The 16,351-nt window shown below is 35.9% G+C and overlaps 1 pseudogene; it reads right to left on the minus strand.

The window, feature by feature from the left end:
* Nucleotides 1–10,615: 10,615 nt before the first annotated feature.
* On the minus strand, nucleotides 10,616–13,347 carry LOC131413340 (UPF0729 protein C18orf32-like; annotated as a pseudogene).
* Nucleotides 13,348–16,351: the final 3,004 nt, after the last annotated feature.

Raw genomic sequence — 16,351 nt, forward strand, 5'->3', positions numbered from 1 at the left:
TCTTCATTCTATTTCCCAATCTATAAGAACTAGAACATTGACAGTAACTTACATTTATTACTACTCTTTCTCTAGTCGCTCTCCGTACCTCTTCTCATCTGAGGTTACTATTATTACAAATTGTGTGTTTATCGTTCTCTTACTTTTTAAAAAGATAGTTCTATTAGATACATATGTATGGCCAAACCAATAAATGGCTTTAGTTGTTTTTAATCTAAAAGGCATCATGTCATAGGTAATCTGATATTTGCTTCTTTTCACTCAACGACGTTACTAAGGTTTATCCATATTGTTGAGTTAAAATTAGCTGTCATTACTCTATAATATTCCACTTGTGAATATCACATTGCATTCATCCATTCTTCTAAAGATGGGCCGATACACTATTAGCTCTCTTCCGGATTATTGCAATAACCTCTTAAGTGGTCTCTCTGCTTCTACCTGAGTCCCCCACAGTCTATTCTCAATAGAGCAGCCGGAGTGATACTGTTGAAGCATAAGTTCTATCATGCTACTGAAGGGTAGAAGACTATGCCTCCTCAAAATATGCTGCTTTGATATATTGGTTATTTTGAGCTGTAGGCACTTGAAAAACATCAAATGCAGAGAGAGGCTTTCTCTGAACTCACCTTATATGCCTAAAGACAGATCCTCCAAAAGGAAAACAACTGTCGTAAATCCCTTCTTCTTGAGTTTCATCAACCAGTCAAGATTGACTCATATCACAGGAAAGGAGATACCACACCCAGACAAATTTTCTCATAAACTGTCAGACCTCCCATCTATTCTTCTGAGGGCCCATTCATCTTTCCTAAAAATCATTCACTTTTGCCTAGGAGGCCTACATTCCCCCAACCCTTTCCCTATTAAGATGAGAATTCTAAAGCCACGTCTGTAGTTATTCATTTTTTTCCCTGGGTATCTCCCATATGTACATGAGGTATACATGTTAATAAACTTCTGTTTGTTTTTCTCTGGTTAATCTTTGTTGTTGTTGTTGTTGTTGAGGTTTGTTAATCTGTCTTTTACTACAGGAATTTCAGCTAAGAACTCAGAAGGGTAGAGGGAAAATTATTTTTCAACTCCCACACTAGCCTTTTAAACCTTAAAACATTTCAGTAGCTCTCCATTTTATCATCATCCCCAATGGGCCTCCTTGTTCTTCCTGTATGTATTACAGGCATATTGTTGCTTAGGACCCTAGTTCTAGCTGTTTTCTTTGCCCCAAGTATGGGCTAAATTTCTCACTTTCTTCAAATCTTTGCTCAAGTCATACCTCCTCAATTAGACATATCTTGCCCACTCCCATCCCTCTTCCCTGCTCTACTTTTTCTACAGCATCTTCTAACATGCTACGTAACTTTATTTATTATGTCGTTTGGTCATATGCTGGAATATAAGATATTCGAGGTAATGGTTCTTATCTGTTTTGTTCACGACTATATACAAACATCTAGAATAAGGCCTATCATGAAATATACTCTTTTTTTTTTTTTGTGAGGAAGATCAGCCCTGAGCTAACAATCATGCTAATCTTCCTCTTTTTGCTGAGGAAGACCGCCTCTGAGCTAACATCTATTGCCAATCCTCCTCCTTTTTTTTTTTTCTGCAAAGCCCCAGTAGATAGTTGTATGTCATTGTTGCGCATCCTTCTAGTTGCTGTATGTGGGACACAGCCTCAACATGGTCAGAGAAGCGGTGCGTCGGTGCCCGCCGGGATCCGAACCCCAGGCCGCCAGCAGCGGAGCACGCACGCTTAACTACTAAGCCGCGGGGCCGGCCCCTGAAATATACTCTTAATAAACATTTGTCAAATGCATGGGTATTTAGAGTATTTCCATTTAAAAAAAATTACAAGCAGTGCTTCTATGAATCTTGTATATGGCTAAGGGTTTCTCTCAGAAGTAGAATTGCTGGGTGTAGGGTATGAGCGTCAAACGTTGGAAAATAAAACTATTTTCCAAAGTGATTGTCTAATTTATACTCTCACTATCCATGTTTAAGCAGTCCTGTTTGTGCATACTTTCTTCAAAATTAGTTTGACAGACTTGTTTTTTGCCAATTGAATGGGTGTAAAATATTGTCTTTATATGTCTTTCTCTGATTAGTAGTGAGACTGGACATCTCTTAATATTTATTGGAATTATATTTTTCCTCTCCAATGAAAAACTTATTAATACCTTTTGCTCATTTTTCTATTAGTTTCTTTAAACTTTTCTTAATGATTTACATGAGTATATATATATATTCTAGGTACTATTTTTTGTTGATTTTATGTGTTGTAAATATTTTCTGACAATTTATAGCACTTTCTTTTCACTTTCCTTATGTTTTTTTTTTGATGAACAGAAGTTCTTAATTTGAATATGGACAAAATTATTAATATTTTCTTTTACAATTAGCATTTTCTGTGTTCTTTTAAAAGAAATTCTTCCCTACCCAAGGGACAGAAAGATATATATTGTACCAAAAGTTTTAAAGTTTTGCTTTGACGTAAGTTCTGAATCTATTCATTCATTTTTCTATACTATACTATACTAGAAATGATCTCTCAAATTGGCTGCTTCCCCCCATCCCACTAAATTTCTCTAGAACATGGTCACATTGTATCCATTTTTGTATCCCCAGTGCTTGGTAGTGGCTGTGCAGCAAAGTTATAGCACACATGTTGTCGTTTCTATTCCCCAGGAGCAGCCTATGATTGTACTTGAGTGGATGAGCATTTATCATATGCTAGCACTATGTTAATTGCTTTACATATAATAATCATTTAGCTATCATAAAGACCATATGAGGTAGACACTATTACATTTTACAGATGAGTAAGTGGCGGCTAAGAAAGGTTAAGTAAATTGTCCAAGATCACATAGCTGGTATGTCAGACTGTGATGTACTTAGCACATAAGATGCGTTTAGTGAACATTGGTTGAATGAATATTCTCAAAGAATTGTGTGACTTACCCTCAGAATGCTTACTTCAGTTTGTAATGATACATGATTAATGTGTTATTTGATTAAAGTCTGTATCCTCTACTAGCTGGTAAGCTCTACGAAGGAACAGAGTATTTCTCCTCACACTTCTATGACCAACTGCCTGACCCTGCATCTGTCACAGAGTAGATGCTGAGTAAATATTTGTTGAATGCATAAATGTGAAACAATTACTTAAAATAACTGTAAATAATCAAATGCCAAAAATGTCCGTAGGTCCCATTTCTTTTCTTTGTATGTAGCCTGAAATTGATAAAAAAGCTTAAGTTATTTTTAAAAAAAGATCAGTGCAGAAGTCCAGCCTCTATCACAACTGAGTGTCTTGAAGAAACAGTAAATGTCTGAGTGAAGGTGAAGCCTGGGATCTGCGACACTCTTGGAGAAGAGGACCACACCTCTCAATTAGCCCTTGATTGCAGAATCAAACAAATCCTAAGGAAATGACCAAGAATCTCTGTGCTCTGTTGTCATGATGGCAACTGTCAGAGTCCCCCTTTTGCACAACAATTTGTGGATGCTGGAAATTAAGAGGTCTTGGAGGGATCTGTTGTGATATGTAGGCCTGGCTGCAATTGCACTCAATTTGAAATGGTATGTTTTTTTTAAAAAAATGTTTTATTGTGATCATAATGGTTTATAACATTGTGAAATTACAAGTGTACATTATTATTTATCAGTTTCTCTATAGACTGCATCGTGCTCACCATCAATAGTCTAATTTTTATGCCACCATATATATGTGCCCTTTACCCATTTCATCCACTCGCCAGCATCCTTCCCCTCTGGTAACCACTAATCTTTTCTCTTTGTCCATGTGTTTGTTTGTCTTCCACATATGAGTGAAATCATGTGATGTTTGTCTTTCTCTGTCTGGCTTATTTCACTTAACATCATACCCTCAAGGTATCATAACCTCCATCCATGTGGTTGCAAAAGGGACAATTTTGTCTTTTTTATGGCTGAGTAGTATTTCATTGTATATATGTACACCACATCTTCTTTATCCATTCATCACTTGATGGGCACTTGGGTTGCTTCTACATCTTGGCTATTGTGAATAATGCTGCAATGAACATAGGGGTGCATAAGTCTCTTTGAATTGTCAATTCAAGTTCTTTGGATAAATAGCCAGTAGTGGGATAGCTGGATCATACGGTATTTCTATTTTTAGTTTTTTGAGAAATCTCCATACTGTTTTCCGTAGTGGCTGCACCAGTTTGCATATTCACCAGCAGCGCATGAGGGTTCCCTTTTCTCCACATCCTCTCCAACATCTGTTATTTTTTGCCTGGGTAATTAAACCCATTCTCACAGGTGTAAGGTGATATCTCATCGTAGTTTTGATTTGCATTTCCCTAATGATTAGTGGTGTTGAACATCTTTTCATGTGCCTTTTGGCCATCTGTGTATCTTTGGAAAAATGTCTGTTTGTATCCTCTGCCTATTTTTTTTATTGGGTTGTTTGTTTTTTGTTGTTGAGTTGTATGAGTTCTTTATATACTTTGGAGGTTAACCCTTTGTTGGATATATGATTTGCAAATATTTTCTCGCAGTTGGTGGGTTGTTTTTTTGTTTTGTTCATGGTTTCCTTTGCCTTGCAGAAGCTCTGTAGTCTGATGTAGTCCCATTTGTTTATTGTTTCTTTTGTTTCCCTTGCCTGAGTAGACATGGTATTTGAAAAGATGCTGCTAAGACTGATGTAAAAGTGCGTACTGCCTATATTTTCTTCTAAGAGTTTATGGTTTCAGATCTTACCTTCAAGTTTTTAATCCATTTTGAGTTAATTCTGGTGTGGTGTAAGATAATGGTCTACTTTCATTCCTTTGCATGTGGCTCTCCAGTTTTCCCAACACCATTTATTGAAGAGACTTTCCTTTCTCCAATTGTCTGTTCTTGGCTCCTTTGTCAAAGATTAGCTGTCCACAGATGTGTGGCTTTATTTGTGGGCTTTCAATTCTGTTCCATTGATCTCTGTGTCTGTTTTTGTGCCAGTACCATGTTATTTTGATTACTATAGCTTTGTAGTTTATTTTGAAGTCAGGGATTGTGATGCCTCCAGCTTTGTTCTTTTTTTCTCAGGATTCCTTTGGCTATTCGGGGTCTTTTGTTGTTCCACATAAATTTTAGGATTCTTTGTTCTAGTTCCATGAAGAATGTCATTGAGATTCTGATTGGGATTGCATTGAATCTGTAGATTGCTTTAGGTAATATGAACATTTTAGCTATATTTATTCTTCCAATCCATGTGCATAGAATATCTTTCCATTTCTTTATGTCTTCTTTGATTTCTTTCAATAATGTCTTACTGATTTCAGTGTATAGGTCTTTCATCTCCTTGGTTAAATTTATTCCTAGATATTTTCTTCTTTTTGTTGTGATTGTAAATGGGATTGTATTCTTGAGTTCTCTTTCTGCTAGTTCGTTATTAGAGTATACAAATGCAACCAATTTTTGTAAGTTGTTTTGTAAGTTGATTTTGTACCCTGCAACTTTTCTGTAGTTGCTGATTATTTCTAATAGTTTTCCAGTGGATTGTTTAGAGTTTTCTGTGTATATAATCATGTGATCTGCAAAAAGTGAAAGTTTCACTTCTTCCTTTCCAATTTGGATCCCTTTTATTTTTTTTTCTTGCCTAATTGCTCTGGCCAAAACCTTCTGTACCATGTTGAATACGAGTGGCAAGGATGGGCACCCTTGTCTTGTTCTTGTTGTCAGAGGGATGGCTTTCAGTTTTTCTGCGTTGAGTATGATATTGGCTGTGGGTTTGTCATATATGGCCTTTATTATGTTGAGGTACTTTCCTTCTATACCCGTTTTATTGAGAGTTTTTATCATAAATCGGTGTTGGATCTTGTCAAATGCTTTCTCTGCAGCTATTGAGATGATCATGTGATTTTTATTTCTCATTTTGTTAATGTGATGTATCACATTGATGGATTTGTGGATGTTGAACCATCCCTGCATCCCTGGTATAAATCCCACTTGATCATGGTGTATGATCATTTTAATGTATTGCTGTATTCAGTTTGCTAATATTGTATTGAGGATTTTTGCATCCCTGTTCATCAGGGAAACTGGTCTGTAGTTTTCCTTTTTGTGTTGTCCTTGCATGGTTTTGGTGTCAGGGTAATGTTGCCCTCATAGAATGAGTTAGGAAGCATTCTGTCTTCTTCAATTTTTTGGAATAGTTGAGAAGGATAGGTATTAAATCTTCTTTGGATGTTTGGTAGAATTCTCCAGAGAAGCCGTCTGGTCCTGGACTTTTGTTTTTGGAAGGTTTTTGATTACTGTTTCAATCTCTTTACTTGTCAATGGTCTCTTCAGAATCTCTATTTCTTCTTGATCAGTTTTGGCTGATTTTATGATGCTAAGAATTTATCCATTTCATCTAGGTTATCCAATTTGTTGGTGTATAGCTTTTCATAATATTCTCTTATAATCCTTTGTATTTCTGTGGTATCTGTTGTAATTTCTCCTCTTTCATTATTAATTTTATTTATTTGAGGCTTGTCTCTTTTTTTTTGGTGAGTCTGGCTAAAGCTTCGTCAATTTTGTTCATTTTCTCTAAGAGCCAGCTCTTAGTTTCATTGATCCTTTCTACTGTTTTTTTTTTTTTTTTTTGGTTTCTATTTCATTTATTTCTGCTCTGATTTTTATTATTTCTCTCCTTCTGCTGACTTTGGACTTTGTTCTTCTTTTTCCAGTTCCTTCAGTTGCACTGTTACCTTGTTTATTTGAGATTTTTCTTGTTTGTTGAGGTTGGCCCGTATTGGTATAAACTTCCCTCTTGGTACCACTTTGGCTGTATCTCATACAAATTTTGGCATGCTGTATTTTCATTTTCATTTTCATTTGTCTCCAGGTATTTTTTGATTTTTCCTTTGATTTCTTCATTGACCCAATAGTTGTTCAGTAGCATTTGTTTTGTCTCCACATGTTCGTGGCTTTTCCCATTTTTTTTTATGGTTGATTCCCAGTTTCATACTATTGTGGTCAGAAAAGATGCTTGGTATTATTTCAATCTTCTTAAATTTATTGAGACTTGTTTGTGGCCTAATATGTGATCTATCCTGGAGAGTGATTCATGTGCATTTGAAAAGAATGTGGTTTTTGGATGGAATGGTCTGTATATACCTACTAAGTCCATCTGGTCTAATGTGTCATTTAAGGCCAATGTTTCCTTATTGATCTTCTGTTTGGATGATCTGTCTATTGGTGTAAGTGGAGTGTTAAATTTCCCTACTGTTATTGTCTTGCTGTCTATTTCTCCTTTTTTGTCTGTTAATAATTGTTTTATATATTTAGATGCTCCTATGTTGGGTGCATAGATATTTACAAGTGTTACATCCTCTTGTTGGATTGTTCCCTTGGTCATTATGTAGTGCCCTTCTTTGTCTCTTGTTACAGTTTTTGTTTTAAAGTCCATTATGTCTAATATAATTGCTACCCCAGGTTTCTTTTCATTGCCATTTGCATGGAGTTACTTTTTCCATCCCTTCATTTTCATTTTCTGAGCATCTTTAGCACTCTGTGCTGTGAGTTTGTGAGTGTCTTAGACACTCTAAATTGTGTTTCTCGTATGCAGTATATATATGGGTCTTGTTTTTTTATCCAATCATCCACCCTATGTCTTTTAATTGGAGCATTTAGTCCATTGACATGTAAAGTAGGTATTGATAAGTATGTACTTATTGCCACTTTGTTACTTTTTTTCTGGGTGTTTTAGTAGCTCTTCTCTGTTCCTTTCTTCTTCTCTTGCTCTCTTCTCTTGTGGTTTAACAGCTTTTTTTAAGATTCTGTTTAGGTCTTTTCTCTTAATTTTTTGTGTATTTATGATAGGTTTCTGGTTTGTGATTACCACGAAGTTCATATATATTAACCTATGTAAATAGCAATCTATATTAAATTGAGGGTCTCTCAAGTTTGACCTCTTGCTAAAAGCTCTTCTCTTTTACTCCCCTCCTGCCACATTTTATGTGTTTGATATCGTATTTAACCTCTTTTTAATGTGTGTGTATCTCTTAACCTTTAATTATGGAAATAGATAATTTATTAAATTTATTAAAATTATCTTTTGTCTTTTAACCTTCATATTAGCTTCATAGGTGGTTGATCTGCTACCTTTACTGTATATTTCCCTTTACCAGTGATTTTTTTGATAATTTTCTTATTCCTATTTGTGGTCTTTTCTTTTCCACTTAAATAAAACCCTGTAACATTTCTCATAAGGCTGGTTTTTTGGTGATAAACTGATTTAGTTTTTGCTTGTCTGGAAAACTCTTTATCTCTCCTTCCATTCTGAATGATAACCTTGCCAGATAGAATATTCTTGGCTGTAGGTTTTTTCCTTTCAGCACTTTAAATATATCATGCCACTCCCTTCTAGACCATAAGGTTTCTGCTGAGAAATCAGCTGATAGCCTTATGGGATTTCCTTTGTATGTAACTTGTTGCCTTTCTCTTGCAGCTTTTAGGATTCTTTCTTTAAATTTAATTCTTGACATTTTAATTATAATATGTCTTGGTGTGGGCCTCTTTGGGTTCATCTTGTTTGGTGCTCTCTGTACTTCCTATACCTGGAAGTCTGTTTCCTTGCTTAATTTAGGAAAGTTTTCAGCTATTATTTCTTCAGATAGATTCTCTGCACCTTTGTCTCTCTATTTTCCTTTTGGGACACCTAAAACATGGATGTTAGTGTGCTTGATGTTGCCCCAGAGGTCCCTTAGGCTGTCCTCATTCTTTTTAATTATTCTTTCTTTTATCTGTTCAGCGTAAGTGACTTCCTCTAGTCTTTCATCCAGCTCACTGATCCGTTCTTCTATATCATCTGTGCTATTGATGCCCTTTTGTGAATTTTTCATTTCCATCATTGTATTCTTCAGTTCTGACTGGTTCTTTTTTACATTTCCCAATTTTTTTGTTGATGTTCTCCCTGTGTTCATCTAGTCTTCTCCCAAGATCAATGAGCATCCTTGTGACTACTAGTTTATATAGCATATATATAACATTGTTATGTATAGCATATATATAACAATCAGGTAGATTGTTTATCTCTGTTTCATTTAGTTCTTTTTATGAGGATTTGTCCCATTCTCTTATTTGGAACACAATCTTTTGTCTCCTCATTTTGCCTATTTCTCTATCTTATATCTATCTACGTCTCCTGATTCTGGAGAAGTGGCCTTATGTAAGACATGCCTTGTGACCCCCAACAGTGTGCTTCCCTCTCATCACCAGTTCCAAATGTTCTAGGAGTGTCCCCGGTGTGGGCTGCATGTGTCATTCTGTTGTGGCAGGGTTGCTCTTACTGCAGGTGCACGGGAAGTCTAGAGTGTGCCCCTCGCTGGCTGGTTGTAAGGCTCAGCTGCATGCAGCTTCTGTGGTCCCTTTAGTCACTTTATTGGGTGGAGGGAGTGCCAGCACAGTTGTCTGCAAGATCTAATAGTACATGACTGCTGCAGTTTTCCTGTTAAGTGAATAGGCCTCCAGTCTGGCTGGTTGCTAAGCTCAAGGGCTCACAATTGCTGTAGGCTTCCAGCCTACAAGGCTGTTGCCCCCTCTCTCAGGAGTACAGCTGGGTGGGACCAGCCCCAGGCATGGCAGCACACAGTTGTTTCAGGTGTTGGAAGGTGGGACAGATCCCCTATGTGGCTTAAGGTTGCTCCAGGTGTGAGGCACTGTGGCTGGAATGTGGTTTTTCCTCTCCAGAAAGGTATTTCTGCCTCTTCCACTTCAGTCAGTGCTGTCCCTTGTTGTAGGGGTTCTTTTTATCCAGTTTCTGGTTCTTTCTCAGGGGTAATTATTCCTAGGACAGTTGTACGTTTGTTGTGTCCATGGGAGGAGGCGAGTTCAGAGTCTTCCTATGGCACCCTCTTCCCAGCAATCTCTGTAGACTGCTTTTACAAAGATATTCTCCTGTATATTTTCCCCCAAAAGTTTCTTTAAACTGAATATTTAATAGATTTTTAAGAATAAAAGGAATACAACAGATTAGAATTTTATAATATACATTATCCATTTACGTAAAAGATGTTCCATTTTTCAAAGAAGTTTCCCCTATTTCCCTGTCTTTACTGTCTTCTGCAGAGCAATAAATAGTAATTATTACTCTAATACATAAACTGCTCCATTGTGTTTACAGTAATTATAACTTTATGTTTCAAGTCATTATCAGCTTCAAAAACTCTCTTTTATTTCACTGCACAGCCTCACTTCACTGTTTCACAGTAAAATTATACTCCATTCAAAAGAAGAGCCCAAAAAAATTAGAGCAAAGAGCAGTCAAATTCATGTGAATGAATGCTAGAGGTCCAAGGATTTCTAAGTACTGATTTAGTAACAGAGTGTCTACTGGCACAAACATTCTATTTATTCATACTATTAAAACTGCAATAATAGGAATGAAAGTGACTTTAATGGAAAAAGAACTCAGGAATGAGGTCATTAAATATAACTACCTTTTAAATGCAAATACCACGTATTTCCTAATTGGTATCAGGTAAGTATCTAAACTATCTATCCTAAATTCTGGTCTCAGAGAAAAAAGCCAGAGACAATTACAAAGAAAGCACTTCACATTGTCAGGTTCATTTTGAAAACAATGAGATCCTGTGGTAAAATCCCTTCAGTCTTTCATTTTATTGGAGATTTCCGTTGGTCCTTTTGTTGGTAATAGATTTATGTCTGCACCCTTATAGCCTACTTTGCTTTTGTTTTCATCAATGGATTTTTGTCTTGCTTTTCTAGGCCATACACCACTAACAGAGGGGGAAATCACAGGGTACGTGTGTAGCTCCAGGAATTTTTTGTAGATCTAGAGCAGAATTGGAATGATGATACGAGGACTGGCCACTACAGTCTCAAACTTCAGTTTTTCAATTGTGTAATAAGCGCAGGTGGGCCGCTAGGTGCCAAGAGCAGAAGGAGAAGCGCTCACCCGCCTGAGCTCGGTCAGCGAGGCAGGGGCTGGAGCCAATGAAGCAGCTCAAAGCTCCTTGGGGAGCTCTGAGGTCACAGCCTATCCTCGCCCTGAAACCCCAGGCCTCCAGCCTGCTCTCACAGCTCCAATTACCCGTGACCAACAAACCCAAGTGGCCCCCAAAAGTTATAAATTTTGATTTTCACATTTAAGTCCTAAACCTATCTGGACAGATTTTTTTGCGTGTGTGGGGTAAGCGATAGAGATACAATTTTATATATTTTACACATGGATTGACCCAATAGCAATTATGGGATAACGTATGTAAGTTTCCTACTGATTTGCAAGCTTTTTATGTATGTGCACGTCTGTTTTGTGTCTGTCTGTATTGTTCCAGGGTCTATTTGCCTATCCCAGAGTCAATACCATGTATCTTGATGTTATGTAGCTCCCACACAGCTCTGTTACTCTTCCTGAACATTTTCTTGGCTATTCTTGGTCCTTTGCTTCTCCTCTTACATTTTAAAATTAGCTTGGCAGGTTCAATGAAAAACTCTATTTGGATTTTGGATGGAGTTACATTGAAATTATAGATAATTTGAGCAGAATAGACACCTTTTTGATATTGGTTATTGCTATCCATAAACACGATTTTTCATTTATTACGCCTTATTTAATGGTTTTTGATGAAGTTTTATAGTTTTCCCCATAAAAAGCTTATGGATGCTGTTTTGTCATATTTATTTCTAGGTACCTTGATTTTTGGTTGCTATTATAAAAGATATTTTCTTTTGAATTAAACAATTATTTTTGTATAAGTAAATATATTTACATGGTTCAAAAATGAGAAGGCATATGGTAAAATTTTCCCTTTTACCTTTGCCCCTCTTCCACTCAATTCCCAATCTTTGTCACAGGTAACCACTATTACTAGCTTGATGAATATCTTTCTAGTGATATTTTATGCACATACAAACAAATGTAATGATATATTTTTGTTTTATCCAAAAGGTAGCATGCTATATACTGCTTTTCACCCTGCTTCCCCTCTCCCCCAATTATATCCTGGGTTTATTTCTGTGTCAGTGTAAAAAGAGCTTCTCCATTTTTTATTGTAATTGCAGAGTACTCCATTGTACGGAAGTACCGTAATGTTCCAAACTAATCCTTGTTGCTGAGGAACATGTGGGTTTTACCTTGGCTATTCAAAATAATGCTGCAATACAGATTCTTATACACATGAATACCATACATATTAAATTATATCTGAAGGGCAAATTTTCAAAAGTGGAATTGCTGAGTCAAAGGATATATGCATTTATATTTAGAATCTGTCTATCTATTTATCTATCTATCTAACCATCTGCCAATTTTACAATAAAGGAATTGTACCAATTTACACTCTGATGATAATATATGATATGCCTGTTTACCAATGTCTCAGTAACAGAGAGTATCATGAAATTCATGATTTCTTATAAAAATCTTATAGATATTTCACTGTAATTTTAATTTGTTTTCCTTTTTATAAGTGATATTGAATATGTGTTTAGGAATCATTTGCATTTTATTTTCTTTGAATTATCTACTAGTATTTTTTGCCATTTTTCTATTGTGTTAGTTTTTTTCTTATCTATTTCTAGAGGTTCTTTACTTTAGCCCTTTGTCTTTAATATAAATTGCAAATATTTTGCATTTTTCTTTTGATATACCTTTTGGTGTCTTTGCCACGTAGAAGTTTTTATTATTTTTTGTTTTTTTTAAAAACATATGTAGTTGACTATATAATTTTTTCTTTTATGATTTCTGGATTTTGAATATAAAGGAATTCTCTAATGTTTTATCATTGTAAATTTATTGTTTCATGTTTTTACACTGAAGTCTTTGTTTCGTTTATTATTTGTCATGGTGAAAGGTATGACTAATGAATCCAATTTTTTTAAAAGTAGATTCCCTACATCCTTTATTAAGTAGTACATTACCTTTTTTATCATTTGTCTTCTTTTTTTTAATACTCAACTCCTGTCTATGATTGATGTGTTTCTATTCTGTTATATTGATTTGGTCGTTTTGCCAAATGCCAGTGCTACACAATTATTGAGGCTGTGCAAGGTTTTAATATACGATAGATGTAGTTACCCTTAGTGATCTGTTTGTTAGTATATTTTCTCCTTGAAAACTTTTAGTATCTGTTTCTAGATTAAAAAAACTGTTGGTAAATTTTGGCACCACATTAAATTTATAAATTACTTTTGGGAGAATTGACCATCTTTATGGAGTTGTATCTTTTATTCAGTTCTTCATTTGTTGCCTTCAGTAGTGGTTTAAAATTTTCTTCATATTTATCTTGGACAGTTCTTAAGATTGTTTCTGTTTACCTTTTTGGTATTATGATAAGTTATATTGACAGATATCTTAATATTAAACCATTCTTGCATTGTTGGAATAAAGCTCATATGTTCATAAAGTATTATTCTTTTGAAGTGCTGCTGGATTCTTTTTGCTGCTATTTTATTTGTATTTATTATTATTATTTGTTTTTGTGAGGAAGATTAGCCCTTAGCTAGCATCCATTGCCAATCCTCCTCTTTTTGCTGAGGAAGATTGGCCCTGAGCTAACATCCATGCGCATCTTCCTCTACTTTATATGGGATGCTACCACAGCATGGCTTGACAAATGGTGCATTGGTTCGCACCCTGGTTCGAACCTGCGAACCCTGGGCCACCAAAGTGGAGGGCACGAACTTAACTGCTACACCACTGGGCTGGCCCCTATTATTATTATTTTTTTTGGTGAGGAAGTTTGGCCCTGAGCTAACATCTGCTGTCAATCTTCCTCTTTTTGCTTGAGGAAGATTGTCGCTAATAGCTGTGCCAATCTTCTCTATTTTGTCTGTGGGACACTGCCACAACATGGCTTGATGAGCGACATGTAGGTCCATGCCCGGGATCTGAACCCACAAACCCCGGGCCACCGAAGCAGAGCACACGAGCTTAATCACTATGCCACCGGGCTGGCCCCTTTATTTGTATTTTCTTACATCGGAATTCATGAGTCAGATTGTCTAGTTCAATTTTGTTTAATCCCTGCCACATTTTGATATCAATATTATGCTCATTTTGAATACATTTTGGAAGTTTTTCTAAGCTCAGAAAATCATTTAAGGTTTAGTAGAAATCCCCTATGAAACTTCAGGTTTGGTTCTTTTTGGGTGTTAGTTCTTATGAAAATTTTATTAGTTTTATGGAAATCAATCTATTCAGATTTTATAACTCTTTTAAGGTCAGTTTTAATAAATATATTTTCCTAGAAAATTACTCATTTTGTTTAGATTTCCAAATTTATTTGCATAGATTTAATTAAAATACTTTAGTCTTATGTTTTTTCAAATTTTTCTGTTTCTGTAGATATTTCCTCTTGTTTATCTTTATTTATGTTCTCTTCTCTTTTTGTTAATTAGTTTAGGTAGTAGTTTCTCAATTTTACTAAGTGTTTTTTAAATATCCTTCTCTTGGATTTATTTTTTGTTTTATTGTTTTGTTTTTGTTTGTTTTTGTTTGTTTTCTGATTCATACTTTCTGCATTTATCTCCATTTCTGTTACAGTCCTTCAGTTTATTTTGTTGTCTTTTTCTCACTTTTCAGTTGGACCCTTAATTAGATTTTTTAAGTTTTGTTTAAATGTTTATGGCTAAGAATTCTCCTTTGCACACTGCTGTAGTTCCTATGCTTTCTATGTAATGTTTTGATTATATAATTTTCTAGATATTCTCAAATATTTATATTTCCTCCTTGAATCAATAGTTACCTAAGAGAGAATTAAAAACATTTCAGGTGGAGGACTTTCTGTTTCTGAATATGTAACTAATTTTTAGTGGAATTATATTCAGAGAATATTGTCTCAACTATTTCATTATAGGTGGTGTCACAGTTTGGCTTCCAAGAGGAGCATACTCCAGGGTACAGATTGGCATGCAGAAGTTTGGAGGTAGTGACCTTGTGGTTAACACCTGGAGAGAATGGAGTCAGCAGCATTGGGTGGAAGAAGTTGGGCTGTGATGTAATCACAAAAAGCTCGGCTGCTCACATGGAACAAAGATGGCCCTTCAGAGATGTCCTGTCCTGAGTTGGGTTGAGTGCATAAAGTCTTTATATTCCCTCAAGAGACCAGTCATTGGATGCAGCTTGCCCCCAGGGAGGGGTCATTACCTTGGACCAGGCTGTTCTTTTCATCTGAGGGCAATTTCTGGAGAGGACTGACAGTGAGGGCTGTCAGAGAGGGCTATCAGCCAGCAACACTCCCAGCAACTAGGGGAATAAACCTGTCAGTGTTGAAAGGGAATTTGGGAGTCATAGCGTGGTGCTCAGAACAGGGGAAAATTTGAAATACTCTCTTTCTCAGTTTTCTTTGTACTTGGGGAAAGGGCATGTATTCCATGTATGACCAATCAGATACAGTCTGTCTGCAATTTGAATCAAGGATAGGTGATACAAAAACTAGAAGCAGTGGAAAATCTTTCTGGTGGTGGTGGCAGTGACAGAAATGTCCAGTTTTGGGTCAGCAGTGGCAGCAGGCTAGCATAGGTATCCAGTGTTCATGGCATACGGTATCAGTGGGTCAAGCTGCAACGTCCAGTATTTAATGACAGTGACTTTGGTCAACTCATAGGATGATTACGTGTGTTGTATTGGCTGTCTGGTTGTGAGTTTCTGAGTCCAGTTCTTCAGCCTTTCTAGTAATTTTATGAACTACCCAATATTCTCTCATTAAATTCTATTTCTGCTTAATTAAGCAGAATTGATAGCTGTTTCTTTGCAACTAAGATTCTGATGCATACAAAGATCTTTTAAGAGATAGGGAATCGAGATCTGATTGGTCCATTTTTGCCATTGCTTCTCTCTTCCACCCAATGTTATTTATACTCGTCCTTACGTGCTCCAGCAAATTTTTCTGATCTCTCTCTCATCAGAGAAGAGGAAAAACCACACAGGTAATTTGTAGAAGATCTTCTCATCATAAATAAACAAAAAACAAATAAAAAATATTTATAGCAGGATGTCTTTTTAAAAATCTCTATCTTTATCTCATCTCTATCTTTTCTTTATTTCTGCCTGTCAGTTATCACATCACATGAAAATGATTGAACATTTTTTTAAACCATCTCTATCTTATCTTTATTTCTGCCTGTCAGTTATCACATCACATGAAAATGATTGAACAATTTTTTAAACTAACTTTGAAGAGATATTTTGGATGGTATGACTTAAAATATGGGACATATGGCATATGGAAAAAATGCACTTTGCAGGACTCTGGGAGACACTGTGGACACAGAAAACAGTCTGTTAAATCAGATATATGTTCCAAATCAAAAGTTACAAAGGCATATATATGCTTTCCATTGCTAATGTGGTCTGCTTCTCATATAGGCAACTCTATGT

This window comes from Diceros bicornis, chromosome 14 (genome assembly GCF_020826845.1).
Source record: "Diceros bicornis minor isolate mBicDic1 chromosome 14, mDicBic1.mat.cur, whole genome shotgun sequence".
NCBI classification, from domain to species: Eukaryota; Metazoa; Chordata; class Mammalia; order Perissodactyla; family Rhinocerotidae; genus Diceros; species Diceros bicornis.